The following is a 20,846-nucleotide window of genomic DNA, read 5'->3' as shown; positions in this document are numbered from 1 at the left end:
AAAGAGGAGGATTCACTCCCAAACTTATTGTACAAGTCCAGCATTACCCTGATGCCAAAGCCAGATAAGGACACTACAAGAAGGAAAACTACAGGCCAATAACTCTGATGGCTATAGGTGCAAAAATTCTCAACAAAATACTGGCAAACTGAATTCAACAGTACATCAAAAGGATCATACACCATGATCCTTAAGTTCCTTCCTTAGTAACATTCCTTCAAATAAAGTAATTTGGTAACCCTTCCCCCCCCAAAAAAAACACATCTATGGTCAACTAATATTTGACAAGGGAGCCAAAAATACTCAATATGTAAAAGATAGTCTCTTCAATAAATCATGCTGGGAAAATTGGATATTACACACAAAAGAATGAAACTGGACCTCATCTTACATCATTCACAAAAATTAACTCAAAATGGATTAAAGACTTAAATGTAAGATCTGAAACCATAAAACTTCTAGAAGAAAAGCTCCTTGGCATTGGTTTTGGCTATGATTTTTTTGGATATGACACCAAAAGTACTGGCAACAAAAGCAAAAATAAATAGGTGGAACTATATCGAACTGAAAAGCTTCTGCACAGAAAAGAAATAATCAACAAAATGAAAACGCTATCTACTGAATGGGAGAAAACATTTGCAAATCATATATCTGGTAAGGGATTAATATCCAAAATACATAAAGAACTCACATTTCAATAGATTAAAAAATGGGCAGATGATCTGACCAGCTATTTTTCCAAAGAAGACATACAGATGAACAGCAGGTGCATGAAAAGATGCTCAACATTACTAATCATCAGGGAAATGCAAATCAAAACCACAATGAGATATCACCTCACACCTGTTAGAATGGCTATTATCCAAATGACAAGAGATAACAAGTGTTGGCGAGGGTGTGGAGAAAAGGGAAGCCTTGTGCACTGCTGGGGGGAATGTAAATTGGTGCAGCCACTATGGAGAACAGTATGGAGGTTCCTCAAAATGTTAAAAATAGAGCTACCATATGATCCAGCAATCCCACTTCTGGGTATTTATCCAAAGAAAATGAAAACACTCACTCAAAAAGATATATGCACCCCCATGTTCATTTCAACATTATTTACAAGAGCCAAAATATGGAAACAACTTAAGTGTACATCAATGGATGAATAGACAAAGAAAATGTGGCATATATATTTCATTGTGTATGTATACATACACACAATGGAATATTATTCAGCCATAAAAAGAATGAAATCGTGCCATTTGCTACAACATGGATGGACCTTGAGGGTCTTATGCTAAGTAAAATAAGTGAGACAAAGACAAATACCGTACTATCTCACTTCCATGTGGAATCTAAAGAAAAACAAAGAACAACAAACCACGCTCATAAATAGAGAGAACAGATTGGTGGTTGCCAGAGGTGGGGGATAGGGTGTGGGTGAAATGGGTGAAGGTGGTCAAAAGGTACAAACTTCCAGTTATAAGATAAGTCATAGGGATGTGATGTTTAACATGGTGACTATAGTTAATCATACTGTCTTGCATATTTGAACATAACAAAGAGAGTAAATCTTAAAAGTTCTCATCACAAGAAAAAGAAATTTGTAACTATGTAGGTAACAGATGCCAACTAGACTTGTGATCATTTTTCAATAAATACAAATATCAAATCCTTATGCTCTACACCTGAAATTAATACACTGTTATATGTCAATTATACCTCAATTAAAAAAGAATAAATAATAAATAAATAAATTTCCATTTATAAGATAAATAAGTTCTGGGGAGGTAATGTATTGTATTTTATGTACAGTTGATAATACTGTATTGTACATTTGAAAGTTGCTAAGAGAGTAGATCATAAAAATTCTGAACACATACACAAATTGTAACTACTTGAGGGGATGGATGTGTTAATTAACCTTATTGTGGTACATTTTGCAATATGTACACATATCAAACCATCACATGTGTATACCTTAAATTTACATGATGTTATATGTCAACTATATCTTAATCAACTGGAAAAAAATCATAAAGAAAAGGCTGGAGTTACAGTTTGCCAAGGAGAAAATTTTTAAAGTATCAATTTCTCAACAACTGACCCTTCTGGTTGGACCGCTAGAAAACCTGACTCCCCTTTCACCCAACAATTACTCTTTTCCTAAAACAGCCTAACTTCCTAAGGGGAAGTTGAGATCATCCTAAAAGCAAGAATTTTCCTGAAGAGCAAATACCTCACTGTTATTTTTCCCTTCACAGAAGAACAATGTGTACCTTTGATTTTCTGACACCTGACAAATTTGTGATTTTGCTTCCTTGAGAAGCTTACCAAGAGATTCATTCAATTTAATATTATTTCAAAATTGGAAAAGTTGTTAAAATATTGTAGATAATATGGAAACTTAAGGGTGCAGACAGGATTAGACCTGAACTTAGATGGCTCTTGCAAAAAAAAGGAAATCAACTCAGCAAACCATTTTCAAATCAAGTTAGAAGCATTTTTTAAGTACCTACAGTATGCAGAGCACTGTCTCAGGTACTGTCCCTCCCCCATGAGCAGGTCGTAGTTACTGCCTTTGCAATCTCATGGGAACAACAGACATAATTAAGTAATAAAAAAATCATGGTATAATAAAATGAACTCTATAATACTTGTATAAGCAAAGTGCATCTGGGCCATCTTGGGAGGAGGAATTAATTTAATAACTGTTGAGGAAGAGAGCAGAGGGGAAAAAGAGGAGGGAAGAATCTAATAGCAGAGAATAAAATCAGTGTTTACCTTCCCCCCACCATTCCCATTTCTCAACCCCTGAGAATCACCTTCCTCTGGGCTATTTCAGAAAAAGGATGTTGGCCTCACATTTGCTCCTGAGTCACCCTCTGCAGCTGCTTCTGAGTCACTTGCTCCTCACCATTGCCCTCAGTTCTGCTCTGATTCTCCATCCTGGTCCCCACCTGGATGATCTGGGATTCCTTTTCTCATGATATGATGATGGTCTGTATGGAAGGATATAAGATCACACTTCCTTTTGTGGCTCTTCTTTTTAATTTCCCACAACGCTAGTACAGAACTTGTGTGTATATCATAGGCTTAATTAAATGGTTGGTGAAGACTAGGGAGATTTATAAAGCAGAAGGAGAAAAAAATGGGATGACAAATATGATGATTCTCACAGCCCAAGGGGAAGAATTGTAAGTCCTTTACAGGTGTCCTCTTGTGAAAATATCCTAGTGCCTAACTTTGCTCCATTGCTTGAAGTTCAGCCTGCTCTTGCCCCTTCTAAGAGTGGCTTAGTTCTTCAGTCCTCCAAATGCAAATCCTTACTGCTACTGTATAACCCCATCCTTTGTCCTTGACCCCCACTTGGATAACTAAAGGACACAATAGCCATACCAATGCGTTGTTTTAACTGGGAGACTCTGAGGACAGCCAAGGTGAGCTTTGCACTGCAAGTCCAATCTCTCCTTTGAAGTCTCCATGCCAGTCCAATGTGAACCTATGCATCCTCAACATTCTTGCAGTTTTCCCAGTAGATCTGGGAAAACTGTGGGTCTAAACATGTCCCACATACCTTTTCTAGTAGAAATAATACTTTTCAAAAATAGTACACTCTAAATTTATGTTAAAAAAGATAACCTTTTTCTAAATGTGCCTATATGTATTCCCCTGCTCACAGTGGAAATAGCACCTTACAAAGTTGTTCCAAGAAGTTTTGGTTTCTTTTTCCTACTTCCAGGCAACTTCCATAGGCCTACATGTGCTTCAGAAATAAAGCCTACCATAGTACCTTGCCAAGCAACAGAACCATCGACCCTGATGGCCAACATGAGTTACATAAAAATGAAGAAGAAGCTTTCAAAGTTCTTTCTTTAGGCCAGCTTGACTTCGTGGGTAGTCCTTTTCCTCTCAATGACCTCCATTAGGGTAGGGGAGACAGTAGAAAGATGGCAAATGACACAAACTGGTACAGCTGACTGGTACACAATGACCCCATACTCTTCATTAGGGTAACAGAATCAAGCCCCTTAATCTCAGCAATGGACATGCAACCAGCCTGAACCCATCATGGTTCTTATTCTCAGCCATAAGAATTCATCCCAGGATTGGAAACATGATTTAAGCCCAGCCAATCAGACTCCTGCCCCAGAATTTTCTAACCTAGTGTTGGATGAGAGAAGCACCTTTCCTCTAGGAATGATGAAAGCCCAGGACTGACTAAAACTCTGTTTCCCACCACAAAGAAAGAACCTACTTTCTATAGTAAAACAGAATGAAATCAATATGCATAGAGAAGCAGGAATGAGATTCAGAAGAGTATTTTATTTATTGTTTGAGTGCTTGGTTCCAGTCACTGAGGTCTTCAGAATTGCTGCAGATCCTAAGAATCATTCCTCAACTCTGAGTTATTTCAGTATTCTTTTAATTTAATTCACATTTTACTTAAATTGGATTGAATTGAGTTTCTCTTCTTGCAAACAAAACGTTCCTGAGATTATACCCTGTCGAAACCAAATCAACTTCCCTAAGGGTAGGAGTTAAGATAGGAAAAGTTACTCTTCCAGTAAACATAAGCAAATCCTACATATGCAATCAGAAAGTCCTTCTCTGGCTCATGGCATTTGTCTACATAGAGCCAAATGTGACCCCTTGGAAAAGGATTTCTGACCATGTTAGCATGATATCACAGATCCTGTATACCCTAATCAACCAGTTGTTAAATAGAGCTCTGTGGGAGGCCCTGGCCAGTCCTGCTGGGCCCAGCCCCTCCTAAGTATTGAACCAATTTCATTTGTGCTTGTCTTCACACGTAACTGCAAAATATCTATGCACGTGGTGTCTAGTAATTATTGGGTAACCTATCGTCAATGAAGCAAAATGATGATGTAGCATACTGAGAACTGTACTTGGAATCTGTTTTATCCAAGTGATAAACCTTGCTAATGGCTTTTCTCTTCTTTCAACTTTATAATAAGTAGGATAGAGTTTTAGAGTAGCATACTTGATGAGAAGTTTTGTAGGCCTCTAATTGGGGCTTCCTATTACCTGAGAGGACAACCATGGTCATGCAGAATGCCACTGCCACTAACCCAGACCCATCTCCTGTGAAGAACTGGGGAGACTCAAGGTACTGCATTCAACAAATATCCCCCAGACTGACACTTCCTGATGCTTTGCTGCAAGTGTTTTCTTTGGGAATATTGCAATAGCATATAACTTCTGCAAGATTTATGTGTCAATTCACAAACTCTCTGTCCCTATGAAGAACTACTTTAGGACCATAGAAATCAAGAAATACTGGGAAATGTAGAATCTGGTGAAGTTTTTACCAATCGCTAAACCAGAGAGAGCTGAGTAACTTCTAGACATTCAGCCCGAGGCCCAAGTTGTTATTAAAAAATGAGAAACTTCAGTGTCTAAATTTTATATCTTAACCATATCATAGGCTTCAAAAGCAATATGAGTTATTAACATGTAACCCAAATGTCAGATGAGTCCCTTCGCCTCTTAAAATGGTTCAAACTCCCATTTCATATTTCTCCAAAGTCCAGTGTCCCCCACCCCAGATTTCTGAAAATTCCCAGGGGACTTTCATTCTCATTGTTGTTTCTGGCTCTGAATGCTGTTTCCGCTGATTAGTGTAATTAACAGATTATCTTGCCATGTGGCACACACTGTCCGTATTCTGCACGGCATTGACCCAGACACGGAGCTCAGCCCATCTATTCCCACAGGACACATGATCACATGCACTGCGTTCACACAAAGCATTTATGTATGTAGCAGAATTCACTAAAGATTTGGGATGGTGAAGGTAGGATTTACATCACAGAAATAAAAAGATCATAAAATGGAACGCTGCATCAGCTACATCTGAGAAGATTTTAAGATATATCACCGTATTGCTCCACCCGTTGCTCTCCCATACTCCCTATCTGTTCAGTTTTCCCCACCTTCAGGTGTTTATTGTAGAGCAGCATAGCTATGACTGTTCTTTCTTTGTCTCCAGCTACCCAGGCCTTCAGGATGCACCTGCCACCCAAGTAGCTTACGGAGTATTTCCCTGAAACAGATTCTCGTCCCAGCTGTCAAGATTTTTTTCCCCATAGTATACATAGAATGAATTAAATTGTGAAACTGGACAATTCTAAAAGCACTCTAGCTTTTTCGTGCACTAAATTTCATGGGTTTTTACACTGGAACAATAAAAGCTCTCAACTTACTTCCCATCTCTCATGTCTGAAGAGCATGGTGTTACCCTGTTCCTTTGCTGCAGGTAAGTCCTACTAAGCAATGATACTATACTCTTGGAGATTGATCTGTAAAAACATTTAGATTTTTAATAATGCATAATAAATTAATTTAATCCCAAATTAAATTTCAAAAGACACATTCACAAGAATGGAAAGGAAGTTAGATTCCTTCCTGCAGCAGAACATGAGGGACTGAAGAATTTAAATGACATCAGGAAACAGCTGGTCTCCGGATAGACATTTTTATCCCCTAAATTGATTAATAACCACATCATTTGGAACTTCGAAATGGCTGTTTTCCCAATTCCACAAGATCATTCCAGTCAAAGAATGTGTTTCTTTTCTATAGGCATTGGTATAGGGGGCAAGCATTGCCCCTCCCCTGGAGAGAGTGGGTAATGAATATGTGGAATGACCCATGGATTTGAATTCTTCCTTTGAGTCCAGAAATATGATCCTGGGCATAGACGGCTGGAGTTTTAATACTATGGCCTACGCCCTCAGCTACCGAAAGCAATCCAAGAATAGGAGAATAATGGGTAGTTAGTTGGCCATCTTTCCTCCTCAGAATCGCAGAGGCGATCTCAATCAATTCTCCAGGTCTTGCAAGCTCAACTGTGTCTGTCTCTAACAACTCCCACCCCCGAATCTGCTTGGACTGACTCACAGACTCAATGTAAACCTTCTCCCCCCGTATCTCACTGTGCTCCAGCCCAAACTATTCATACTTCTGTGCGGTTCCCCCAAACACACGAGGCTCTGGTCTTGGAACCCTGGTACTGCTGCTTCTATGCCCGGAGAGTTTGTCCTCCATACACCCCCATGACAGCCTGACTCACTTCATCCACTCAGAAAGGTTTTCTCTGACCACCTAATCTAAAATAGCTTGCTTGGGACTTCCCTGGTGGTGCCGTGGTTAAAACTCCGCACTCCCAATGCAGGAGGCTGGGGTTCCATCCCTGGTCAGGGAACTGGATCCCACATCCATGACTCAACTGAGGAGCCCAAGAGCCACAACTAAGGAGCTCGCCTGCCGCAACTAAGACCCGGGACAACCAAATAAATAAATAAATATTTTTAAAAATATAAAATAAAGTAAAATAAAATAGCTTCCTTGTATCCTTTATCCCTCTTCCCTGCTTTATCTTTCTTTACAGAACTTATTGCTACCTTTTATTATAACTTACTATCTCCCCCACTAGAAAGTCCCTGAGGTCCAGGATTTTGTTCAGTTCACACTGTACCTCCTGGACCTAGAACAGTAGCTCTCACACAGTATACTGAATTATTGAAAACATGAATGGATAAGTGATAGACCTGGAAGAAACTGTGTAGCTTGCTGGTTTAGAGCATGGCCTTTTGAGACAGCAAATCCAGGTTCAAATTCTGGCTCCTTTATTTACAAACTGTCTGGACTTCACCAAATCACTTGGACCTAACTCACAAGATTACTGTGCAGATTAAATGAGGAAATAGGTATAAGGCCTTTAGCAGGAAAAGCATTGTTGTTTTCTTGTTGTTCCAGCCTTGTTGTTTTGTAGATGAGGAACCAGAGGTAGACTGAAGCAGAGAGACTGGGGTAGCACCCCTGGTCTTGGGGATATCCTTTACAGAGAAGGAAACAAATCTCTTATTCCCTCATTAAGGCTTTCTCAACGGGAATCAAAACAGTTAAAACATATTCACTTTGACTCAGCAATTTTATTTCTGCAAATTTATTCTAAGGAAATGATTACCCCTGTGTGCACAGATTTAGCTATCACAGTACTAAGGGTCCAATAGGGAATTGATTTGATAAATTATGGTATAGCCATATGATATAATATTACATGGCCATTTAGAATGAAATTGTAGAAAAATAGTTAATAACATGAGAAAATTCTTACATATACTCAAGTGAAAATGACTAACATTCACAAAGAGTGCTGGGTGTTTGGAATCAGAATGAACTGTATTTTCTTTGTGCTTCTCTGAATTTCTCATATGTTGTTCAGTAAAAAGGCATTATTTTCATGATCAGTCTTTTAAATACAAATAAAAATAGCTTGTTAGCTTCTTCACAATGAAGTGTTACTACATCTTATGGGGTGAACAATGAGAGATGCCTAAACTTGTGGGAGTTTCCCAAGTCCTGATGGAATGAAATTCTTATCTCTTTTTCCAAATGTCACGATTTTGTGAGCAACGTCCCCTAAAGGCTTTGGTACACAGCAGATTCCAGAGTATTTCAGCTTCATGACCGTTAGGACCAACTGTGCGTGTTCTGAACATCCACATTACTCTGTATTAGCACATTTAACTGATGACCTTAGCTATGATGCACTTTTAAAAACCAAAATTGACTTACGGCATTACTCATTAGATTTAAATACTAGGGTGATTCATCATTTTACAGTAAATCTATTAGATAAATTACACTGCAAAATTCACCATCGTCAGTGTGACAGGCCTGCCTGGAAATTAAGAATGGGAAGGGAAATTGAAGGAGAGAGATTCCTATCCGTGATATGAAATTTAAACTTAGATAGCTATGGCAAGCATCCGAGCCTCAGCCAAAGGGGACAAGGCATCTGTCACATGTCTAAGATATTCCACTCTAATAATAGCCTAGGATCTCTTTTGGAACAGGTTAATGCCTTGCTTCATAAGGAAAAATCTTGTGTGTTAAAATACTTGAAGGAGTGTTTCCTTACCCCTTAACATTTTTTTTCACAGTATAATTGGGCTGCATATGTGATATATGCAACAATGGTTGGGTTTCTGTTGGTTAAATATAATCCCAAACCAACAGCATGCTCGGCTGGGGGCTCTTGTTCACCAGATGTTATTCCACTAATAGTGAGTGAGCTCATCCTTGGTGTGGAAGGCTATTCATTTGGGAGAGAATAATGAAAGTGAGACAATCATTACGTCACCTTTTCCTGTACATTATTCTCCCCTGCAGCTAACAAGGAAAATATGCTGCTGTGTTGGTTGTAAGCTAACTCATGTTCTTGCTTTCTTAGATCTACATAAAGTGAATCACGGGGTAATTCTAGTCCAAATTAATATGTACCTGATAATTGACATTTGGAGAGTTAGACTTTGGGATGGTCTTTGTCTTGGATTCGACCATCATGACTTTTGGGGGGGTGTGATTATGGGATCTTGACTCCCAGAGGGGCTATCCTCTCCTCACGCCTTTGCAGGGGTAGTTATCTCATGTTCCTCAGTTGGCCATTTGGGAGGCAGAGACTGCTGTTTCTAAAATCACGAAGACTTTTGAATAATGGAGTAAACTTTTAAAATAATGGCCATGAGATCATGCCTTTTTTTGTTTGAATGACTCATTTGGCACTACCTATCTAACCACAAGTCCAAATTCAGAGTAAAATTAATTTATAGATAAACAGCAAAAAGGGGCTATACGTATAATATATGTATATACACACATATACATATGTAACACACATACACATATTCATAAATATATGTTTTATAAAAAACAAAAGCAATCTTTATGCGAGAAACTATTTTTTTAGAAAGCACACATTTATCAATTGAGAACCTTAACCCATTACTAAATTTTACTGCAGCCTTCTTTTAAATACAGTAATAACTCAGCAGCAAGCAATTTTACTAAATTTGATGAAGAGGCTTTAACTTCTGCCAAGGGCCTAAACTGACCTTGTTTTTCTAGTGTCTTATTTATCTTTACAGAATATGATTACAAAAGAAAGTGAAACATCTAATAGTAAACCACTTGATAAAGTTCTTTTTTTAAATTTCTTTTTTTTAATTATTTTTTATTGAGATATAATTGACATACAACCTTATATCAGTTTCGGGTGTATATTTGTATATATTGTGAATCATTTTGTGAAATATATAAATATCGAATCATTATCTTGTGATACGTATCGCAAAACGATCACCACAGTAAGTCTAATTAACATCCGTCACCACACATAGTTGCAGAATTTTTTTTTTCTTGTGATGAGAACTTTTAAGACCTGTTCTCTTAGCAACTTTCAGATGTGCAATATAGTATTATTAACTATAGTCAGCATGCTGTACGTGACATCCCCATGACGTGTTTATTTTATAACTGGAAGTTTGTACCTTTTGACTCCTTTCACCCATTTCATTCACCACCCGTGCCCCCCAACCTCTGGCAACCACGAATCTGTTCTCTGTATCTATGAACCTGATGTGTTGTTGTTGTTTTTAGATTTCGTGTATAAGTGAGATCATATGGTATTTTATTTGTCTTTTTCTGTCTGACCTATGTCACTCAGCATCATGCCCTCGAGGTTTATCTACTCCCACAAATGGCAAGATTTCATTCTCTTTATGGCTGAATCATGTTCCATTGTGTGTGTGTGTTATGTGCATGTGTATCACATCTTCTTTATCCATTCGTCTGTCAGTGGACACTTAGGTTGTTTCCATGTTTGGCTATTGTAAATAATGCTACTATGAACATGGGGGTGCATATATCTTTTTGAGTTAGTGTTTTCATTTTCTTTGGATAAATATCCAGAAGTGGAATTGCTGGATCATGTGGTAGTTCTATTTTTAATATTTTAAGGAACCTCCATACTGTTTCCCATAATGGCTGCACCAATTTACATTGCCCCCAGCAGTGCACAAAGTCCCCTTTTCTCCACATCCTTGTCAGCATTTGTTGTCTCTTTTCATTTGGATAATAGCCATTCTAACAGGTGTGAGGTGATAATCGCATTGTGGTTTTGATTTGCATTTCCCTGATGATTAGTGATGTTGAGCATCCTTTCATGTTCCTGCTGGCCATCTGTATGTCTTCTTTGGAAAAATGTCTATCCAGATCCTCTGCCCATCTTTTAAATCAGATTGTTTGTTTGTTTTGCTATTGGGTTGTATGAGTTCTTTATATATTTTGGATATTATCATATATATGTTTGCAAATATTTCCTCTCATTCAGTAGGTTGCCGATGAAGCTGTCTTTAGTTGGGCACCCAGCAATGTCTACTCACTTTCCCTCATGCCCTCTTGAGCTGCCTAATCTTCTTTTTGGCACCTGTGAGTCACCTCAGGAAGGAAGTTTGGTGCCTGGGGAAATACTTGGCCAATTATAAAGCCTCTTATATTTTTAATTTCTATTGCATTCTCTCCTATATTGATCTCCACCCCATATCTGCTGTACCCCATGGCACATTTGTGCAGGGAGAGCTGAACTGAAAATCAGGATTTCTGGGGCAGTTCCAACTCCATCAGTTTCTTCCTCCTGACTTCTTTCCATGTTTCAAAGTCTTCATTTGTAAAATTGGAATAGTAATATCATTAGTAGCAAAAAAATCCTAGAATGCATGGCACATACATGTTGAATAAATTGGAATAGGTTGGGACATGCCACTGGATCCAGGGCTGTGTATGACTTTTGTGGGCCCTAGGCACTTTTGCCTTCATGGTTCCTTCCTTTATAAAAAGATATTTAAAAGATATATTGTATGACTGCATTGATATAATGATAAATATATTATCATTATAAATTGAAACATTTTCCTTGACCTAAGAATTTATTTTTCTTCTGATGTTTAAGGAAGGAAAACATCTTCACGAGCCCCTAAAAGTACTGTGGGCCCTCAGCATTGATAAGTTGGCCCTCTTGCATCACAAAACCTCCACTGATATATCAAACTGCTCTCTCTTCTCCACCCTGGACAGCTTTTGTTGTTGTTCTTTCTTCTCTCTTCTCTTCCTTTCTTGCTGAGGTTTTCAGTGGATATAGGTTGTCTCTTTCCCTTCTCTCCAAGCTCTCTTAGGTTCACCAACTCTGGTGAGTCAAGGCACACTAGCAAACAGACACGGAGTTCAAAGAATTGAATAGATAAGCAACAATGATGTATTGTACAGCACAGGGAATTATAGCCATTATTGTAATAACTTTTAATGGAGTATAATCTGTAAAAATACTGAATCACTATGCTATACATGTGAAATTAATGTAATATTGTAAATCAACTGTATGTCAATTTAAAAAAAAATTTTAAATAAAAAAAAACTGTTTTAGGAGAGTAGAGGATGATTCAGGTTCAGTCCAGGCTACTATCCTCTACCGTCTCTGGAGATGCTTCTAAGTGGATTAGAACTACTTCTAAGTGCAGAGGTAGATATGCAGAGAGGTTTCTGGAGTTGTGCATATTTTAAGAATGGTTTTTATTAGGCTTGTGGGCTTTGGGTGAGTTTTCTCTTTCCTCTTGGTAATTTCTATGTTTCTTGCATGTTTTAAATGAACATGATTTTTAATAGAAAGGATAAAAATATTAAAACAATTTTAATAAGGGTCAACTACTATATTTTTCAGAATAGGTGCTGACCCAGATTCTATTTATCCATTCCAGAACAGCTCCTTGGTCTTGAAAGCACACCCCACTAAATCCACACCCTTAGTCTCTTTCCAGGCTAACTCTGGGCTTGGCAGTGTGACTTACTTTGACCAACGGAATAATAGCAAATACGGTGCAGGCAGAGGTTTAAATAACTGTTTTCTTGAAATGATGTTTTGGGTTGGAGATTAAGGCACACCTTCCGGAAGACTTTCCTGTTTCTCTCAGTCAACGCAATCACCAAAGAGAGAGAGAGAGAGAGAGAGAGACGCTGTTTGCATTTTTCTTTAACACATTTTTCATTTGCTATCACCTGAACTTCTCCAAGTGCCTCAGCAATTAAAAACGAGGAGAACTTCTCCAAGTGCCTCAGCAATTAAAACGAGGAGTTAATATGCTAAGACACAATAAGTTGAATATTTTTCTCGGTGGGTGGCCTTACAAATACACACACACAGAGCAACTCTGATCTAGCCAACCATATGGTCCTCATTTTCTGTATCTATTTCTATTTATGTTAACTCAAGAATTCTGCCACTGTAAGGCAGCTGACTAACCTTTTGCCCCTTTTTTCTCTCTTGCATTAAACAGAGGGCTTAGCCTGAAACATTTCCTGGGTGCTGTTTCCTTCATGGGAAAAAGAGTTCAAGGCGAAATTGCTTAGTAAAAAATTACATTCACGTGATTATTTTCTTTTCAGGTGTTGCTCTGTATCTGCATTGTCTAAATCCTTTTCCTTTTGTATTCCATTTATTTAAAGCCATTGTCTTACCATCTCTTTTTCCACCAAGAGAGAAAGCAAAGGATCCTAAACAATTTTAGCACGTGAAGAATCAGATTCGGTAAACAATTCAGCAGCTACTAAGCGCCTACCATGGGCCTCACCTCCCACTGGACATTGCAGGAAGTTATTAGTGGTTCCTGAAGAAACCAAGAAGTCTGCTCCCTGGGTGTCCACGAGCCCTCCTGTCTCGAGGCGGGTGGGGACCATGGGGAGCTGGAGAGCACAAGCTTGGGAGGAAAGGGCAGTTGCTACTCAGCCCCAGCCAACTGTTGCCCTGTGGGAACGAAGGCCCAGTCTCGCCAGGTCAGCTAGTTTTTCCCGAAAAGCTAGAAATCAAGATTTTTTTCTGCATGAAATCTCTCCATTTAAAAAGTTGTCAACTAATTCAAAATTTCTAAAAACATCGTGTGGGCCAACAAATGTGCAAGCCAAGTCAAATAAGTCTGCAGGCCTGATTTGGCCTGCGGCCGGCCAGTTTGTACCTTCTGCTTTACATTAGAAACTCCCCCGAATTTAAAAATGCTTACCACTCAAAATGACTTGGTGACATTTATCATGATCTATGTACATTTTTTGGAGAAAAATCTTGAATAAGGCTGCTTGAATGCAAATTCTAAACAACAAAACCTGCCACTGCAGTCCTTTAGTACCACAGGGCAAAGTAACTTTTGGACAGCATTTTTTACTTCTAAATAATTGCTTTCATATTATGTAAATTCTGCCTAAATTATGTATGGATCAAGTCTTAACATCATAGTTTCTAAAATCAAGTTTATATCAGCATTCCCCCGGCCACACACATACAAAATACTATCCCATAACAAAAATGACCCCTCTTAAGGATTATTTTGGGTTCCTGCAGGATTATTATTGCTGGAAATAACAAGTGGTTGTCAAGGAGGTGGAGAAATTGGAATCCTTGTACACTGTTGATGGGAACGTAAAATGATGCCGCCGCTATGGAAACAGTAGGATGGTTCCTCAAAAAATTAAAAATAGAACTATCATATGATCCAGCAATTCTACTTCTGAATATACATATCCAGAAGAATTGAAAGCAGGGTCTCAAACCAATAGTTGTACATCCATGTTCATAGCAGTGTTATTCACAATAGGCAAAAGATGGAAGCAGCCGACGTGTCCATTTGACAAATGAATGGATAAACAAAATGTGGTATATACACACAATGGAATATTACTCAGCATTAAAAAGGAAGGAAACTCTGGCACATGCTACAACATGGATGAACTCTGAGGACGTAATGCTAAGTGAAATAACCCAGTCACAAAAAGATAAATACTGTATGATTCCACCTATATAAGGTACCTAGAGTAGTCAAATTCACAGTAACAGAAAGTAGAATGGTGGTTGTCAGGAACTGAGAAGAGGCAGAAAGAGGTAGTTGTTGTTTAATGGGGGTGTTAATTAGTGTTCTCCAGAGAAACAGAACCAATGTGATGTTTATATAGAGAGAAATCTATTTGAAGGAATTGGCTCATGAAATTATGGAGGCTGGCAAGTCCAAAATCTGCAGGGTAGGCCATCAGACTGGAGACCCAGGTAAAAGCCAACGTTGCAGTTTAAATCTGAAGGCTGTCTGCTGATAGCATTCTCTCTTTCTTGGGGGAGGTCAATCATTTGTTCTATTCAGGCCTTCAGCTGATTGGATGAGGTCCACCCACATTATGGAGAGCAATCTGCTTAGTCAAAGTCTACCAATTTAAATGTAAATCTCATCCAAAAACACCCTCAAAGAAACATCCAGAATAAAGTTTGACCAAGTAGCCGGGCACTGTGCCTGGTCAAGTTGACACATAAAATTAAGCATCACAATGTGTATAGAGTTCCAGTTTTGTAGGATGAAAGGTTCTGGAGATTGATAGAGTGTCAATGTGAATATACTTAACACTACTGAACTTTACACTTTAAGATGGTTAAGATGGTAAGTTTTACGTTATGAGTATTTTACCACAACTGGGAAAAAAAAAAAAAGCCTGTTAGATCTTTCCCTCGGGCCAGCAGCACCAATGGGATGGGCAAGTGTCAAGATCTTCATATTGCCAGGAAGCTCTGCAGCCACCATCAGGACCAGAAGTGGCAGGATAAACGGTACAAGAAAGCCCATTTGGGGACAGCCTTGAAGGTCAGCCCCTTTGGAGGCACTTCACATGCAAAGGGAATTTTGCTAGAAAATGTCAGAGTTGAAGCCAAACAGGTAAATTCTGCCATGAGGAAGTGTTTCAGGGGCTAGCTGATCAAGAAGAGCAAGAAGCTCACAGCTTTCTTACCGGATGACGGTTGCTTGAACTTTACTGCAGAAAACCATGAAGTTCTGGTTGCTGGGTTTGGTTGCAAAAGGCCATGCTGCTGGCGACATTCCTGGAGTCCACTTTAAATTTGTCAAGGTAGCCAGTGTCTCTCTCTTGGCCTTATGCAAAGGCAAGAAGAAAAAACCAAGATGATAAGTTTTGATGATGCAAACATGGTAGTAATAAACTTTCATATACAAAAAGAGTCTATTAGAGAAATTTCCTTTCACTAAACACGAAAAAAAAATTTTCATAAGGGACAATAGGGTACAAATTGGACTATATTTTAACATTAGACTCCTGTAAAAAAAAGTTATTCGTGGGACTTCCCTGGTGGTCCACTGGTTAAGAATCCACTTTCCAATGCAGGGGACGCGGGTTCGATCCCTGGTCGGGGAGCTAAGGTCCCACATGCCACGGGGCAACTAAGCCCATGCACTCTAGACCCCATGCACCACAACTAGAGAGAAGCCCATGTGCCGCAACTAAAACCCAAAGCAGCCAAATAAATAAATAAATATTTAAAGAAAAGAGTTCTTCGTATAGCAAACTTCTATAAAAAGTTGAGAGAGTAAAATTATTATATCTCGAAAAAGCTATTTCTGTGGGAAGTTAAGATTACGTATTCTAGTTATATTGCTTCCTGGGGATATAATGTTCCTCAGGCATCAAGCGTAGAGAGTAAGAGAAATAGAAGCAAATACATTCCTTTGATTGTTACTCTCAAATAACAAACTTTTCAACTGAAGTGTTGGTAAAAGCTAAACAGCAGTCAATTCATGGCTGACCATATGATAAATGGCTATAATTTTAGTATTTTGGTGAATATTGCTACATACATAGGGAGGTAGAATTTTTTATTGGAGTCTAGTTGATTTACAATGTTGTGTTAGTTTCAGGTGTACAGCAAAGTGAGACAGTTATACATATATGTAGCTACTCTTTTTCAGATTCTTCTCCCTTATAGGTTATTACAAAATATTGAATATAGTTCCCTGTGCTATACAGTAGGTCCTTACTGGTTATCTATTTTACACATAGCAGTGTGTATATGTTAATCCCAAACTCCTAATTTATCCCTCTCCCACCCCCAGGAGGTGGAATTTGATCCATAGGAGCACCAAATCCATGCTTCCAATGCATTTCAAGTAGATTTTCTGACATTTTATGCTAATACTTGGAGATTCTTCACAAGGTAAGTGGGGTATCATTAAATGACTATTCTGGCGATCTTAACTTAGTGACTCAGATTATTTGTTCAAGTTTCTAAATGCCAGAGAAAGTCTTTCAAGTACAAGTTTCTAAAACTCAAATTTAACTGATGTGACAGGAAGCATCCCTTCTTGGTCCCACTATAATTTAACCATTAGTTTATCCTATTAGCAGTATTATATGGGTAATAATAGCTTTGATCCTAATGCTGAAGGTCAAGGTATGATCATGGTAGTGAAATAATTACCAATTATAACTAAAAAGGCAACATCAATTCTAGTAACTCTAAATTCCATAAGGAAAGATCAGTTGGTTTTTGTAATTTTTTTGGTATTTTAAAAAAATTTTGCATTAACAGTTTCTCTAATGGCTTTTTCCCCCCATAAAACTAGAGAGTTAAATAAAGGAGAAAATAATTGCTGAGGCAAGAGGTGAGCTTTCCTTCTCCACAAGAAGGGAACCCCTTGATAAGTCTTCCAGTTTCCAGTAAAAGCTCTGACTTTCTGAGAAGCTCATTTAGGCCTAAGTGAGCAAGTCCGATGAGGTGATGACAGAGGTGCCAGCTGAAACGCTGAGCTCAGCCCATTGCAATTTCAGATTTTTGAGTCTCCCTGTTTTGAAAAGGAATTTATTATTTTCTTTCATTTTTACTTCATTAAAAACAATTCTCAACTATGAGCACAAATTTGGCAAATCATAAATAAAAGGGAAATCTCTCAAGACCATCTAGCACATTTCTCTGCTTCTAAGTAAAATCAAACTTCAACCTTAGGTCTACCTTTAAAATGTATCTCTACGGAAGGCTTTTCCCTAAACCCTCTAGACTAGGTTAGGTCTCTCCGGTGTATACCTCCACACCATATTGTATTTCTCGTTCAAAGGACTTATCACAAACGGACCCAAATACTTACTTGGACTCTCAATTTAAGACAGCTAACTAAACTCACACATTTACCCCTCTTCCCTCCCCAAGTCCTAGTGAAATGATGAAAGAAATACAGCCATACAAATAAATCCATAACAGGAAAGACACCAACAGACCAGAAGAGTATGGAATTTCTAGAAGATTTAATCCAAGTAGGAGAAAACTTAGAGAGCCAAGGAACCAGAAATCCCATATAGGTGAAAGAAGAGATTTTCAAGGAAATTTTTCCACGAGAGGATGGGAATAAGCCCTGATCAGAAGTAGCTGGGGTTGGTAGGAAAGTGAGTCTGAGAGGTTGGCATGTAATGAAGGGTCTGGGGAACACCTGCATCATCAACTTGCAAGTCCCAGAGCCACTGACTTGGCCTCAGCCCCTGGGAAAGCCACAAAACATTATTAAATAGCCAAATAAAATTAGAGTTTTGATGAGTACGACTCCCACTGTGGGCACTGGGATTAGAGAAGACGGTCAATAGCCCTAATATCTGACAAGTAGCTTGAAGGACAAGGAACCCCACATGCAGAAGACAGTTCCCCTGGCCCACCCCCCTAGTCACCATAGCTGGTCCCTATAATAGGGATAGAAATCCACCTTCACTGCCAGGAGAGCAAATATCTTCAAATACACATCAGCCAGTCTAGATCTGTTTTACAAACATTATAAACAGACAATGAAAACCTGCCAAACACTGGAAGAAAACCAAATTGTTCAATGTTGTTATATTATTTCATTTCTCTGGATTAACCTCTGAGAAAATAGTTAATACAGAAAGTGGAAGACAATTTTTTTTTGAGAGACAATTTTAAAAGCAAATCATCATTATCTTAAGAGAAATTAAGAGAATATTGTAACCATTGAAACAGAGTAGGCAGCTGTGAAAAAGCTGCCTATTGGCTGTTCTTGGAAATTAAAAATGTGATTATCTAAATTTAAAACATTTCAACCTTTTTTAATATTAAAAATAAGATTTTTCCCTGACTACTAGTTATGCTGGACATCTTTCATGTTTTTTTGACCATTTATAGCTCTGTTTCTGTGAACTGTCTGTTTATATTTTTTGCCCATTTTTTTCCCCTTGAGTTATTTGCAATTTTTCTTATTGATTTGTGAGTGCTCTTTGTACATTGATATGTTGCTTGATATATATGAGCAGATGATTTCTCTCAGCCTGTCACTTGCCTTTTAATTTGTCTTTTGGTGTCTTTCAAATTTCAGGAATTAGACTTTTTTTATGGAGAGTAATCTGTAATTATTTTCCTAAAAGCTTGTGGGCTTTAATTTTGCTTAGGAATGTCTTCTCCAAATCCAATACAATAATACAACTTCTTGTATAATTATACATATCAAAACCATCTAATCTCTCCAAACATTTTCCTTATCTGTAAAATGGAGATAATGTCTTCCTTACAGTGTTGTTGTGAGAATGAATAGACACATGTGAAATATCTGGCACACACAGGCACTCAATAGACATTGTGGAGATAAGAAAATTGAGAGCAATGAAATAAGGCCAAAATCAAATACACACAAAAATACAACCTCCCAAGTCATTGACTCAAGGAGGCTAGACTAAATGGTCTCTCCTTGGCCTCTGTATGGACAGGAGAGTTGACTTTCCTTTTCTATGACTTTAGGTTAAACAAGTACACAGACACCTGGAATTAGCTTACCCATCCCCCATTCACTGGGGAAGATGGTTACATGTTTGGGATTTGACGTTGCATTCCCCTCTTCGCCACCTCCTGCTCGACCTGCCACAGGGTGTCTATGGCTTTGTCTTTCCCTCTCCTCACCTTGTCATTCTCACCCCCTGCCCATGCTCTGAATCCATCAGTCCACAAGCAAGTCTCTAAAGCCTGGGACATTGATGGATGTGTCACCGGTGAGGGATCCAGGATCACCAATCTCCTCGGGGAGGAAGGCACACTTTGACTCTTCCCAGTCCTCTAATTCCTAGTGTCTCATCTCATTTTCTTTCACAGAAATTACTTCATAGCCTCCTTGCCTCTCAGCCTACCTACCTGCCACCACACCCCTCCCGCACACATAGGCTCCATTCTGCAGCCTTCATGATATTTCTAAGCAAAATCTGATCATGTCACTTTTTACTTAAAACCCTTTAGTGCTCTGCCACTCACTAGCTATTTTGTACTAGGAAAATATTTACCTTCTTTGGATCTCTTTCTCCCCTTTAAGAATAGGCTTAATAATGGTTAGCTACTGCTTTTAATATACAATAGAAATATCTTAGCCTGAGCTATAATCCCCTGTATGATGATCTCCAGCTTCACCCCTGGCCATCTCCTGTCTTGCATTTCTTGGTTCAGGCATGCTAGTCCTCTTTCCATTTCTAGAACACAACACTCAGTCTTGTTCTGTAATTTTGCACACACTGTTCCCTCTGTTTGGAAGAATACTTTTCCCCTTGCTCCCAGAGCCCTCCTATCCACCTTCATTAACTAATTCTTATTTATATTTCAAGGTTCAGCTTCTTCCTGAACTATATTTCTGACACATATTATGCTCTGAATGAATATGTGTTGAATGAAGAACTACCAAATATTGAGTATGTACTATCTATTAATAATTGTATGTACATTATCTCATTCAGTGCTCACACAATTCCTATGAGGTCAATATCATTAATCCCATCATCGTGGATGTTCAAACCAAGCCTCAGAAAGGTTGAGTGACATGTCCAAGGTTATACAGTTATACAGTTATCAGTGGCAGACCTGGTATCTAAATCCAGGTCTGTCTGGCTCCAAAGGCCAAGTTTAGAGTGAAATAGAGCATCGAGCAGGACATGAAGGAAGAAGTAATAATAAAATCAAATCTTAATATAAAGCTCTCAAGAATAAGGCTTTCTCATGCAAAATCTGCATAGATTTTCAGAAGCAGCACAAAATCCTTAAAGCCTGGTTTTTTCACCAACTGCTAGGGAGATGCCAAGGGCCCACACAGCAGTGGGTTCTCTTGGCCAGCAGGGAGGTGTGGCGACCATTCCAGACCACCCTCCCCCAA

The 20,846-nt window shown here is 38.6% G+C and overlaps 1 pseudogene; it reads left to right on the top strand.

Moving 5' to 3' along the window:
* The first annotated feature begins 15,407 nt into the window (after window positions 1-15,407).
* LOC118895930 lies at window positions 15,408-15,837 on the top strand (annotated as a pseudogene).
* The last annotated feature ends 5,009 nt before the right edge of the window (window positions 15,838-20,846 follow it).

The sequence above is a fragment of the Balaenoptera musculus genome, chromosome 5, assembly GCF_009873245.2.
Source record: "Balaenoptera musculus isolate JJ_BM4_2016_0621 chromosome 5, mBalMus1.pri.v3, whole genome shotgun sequence".
Lineage (NCBI taxonomy): Eukaryota > Metazoa > Chordata > Mammalia > Artiodactyla > Balaenopteridae > Balaenoptera > Balaenoptera musculus.
Note: the sequence above shows the minus strand (reverse complement) of the source record. Positions and strands in the feature narration are given on the sequence as shown.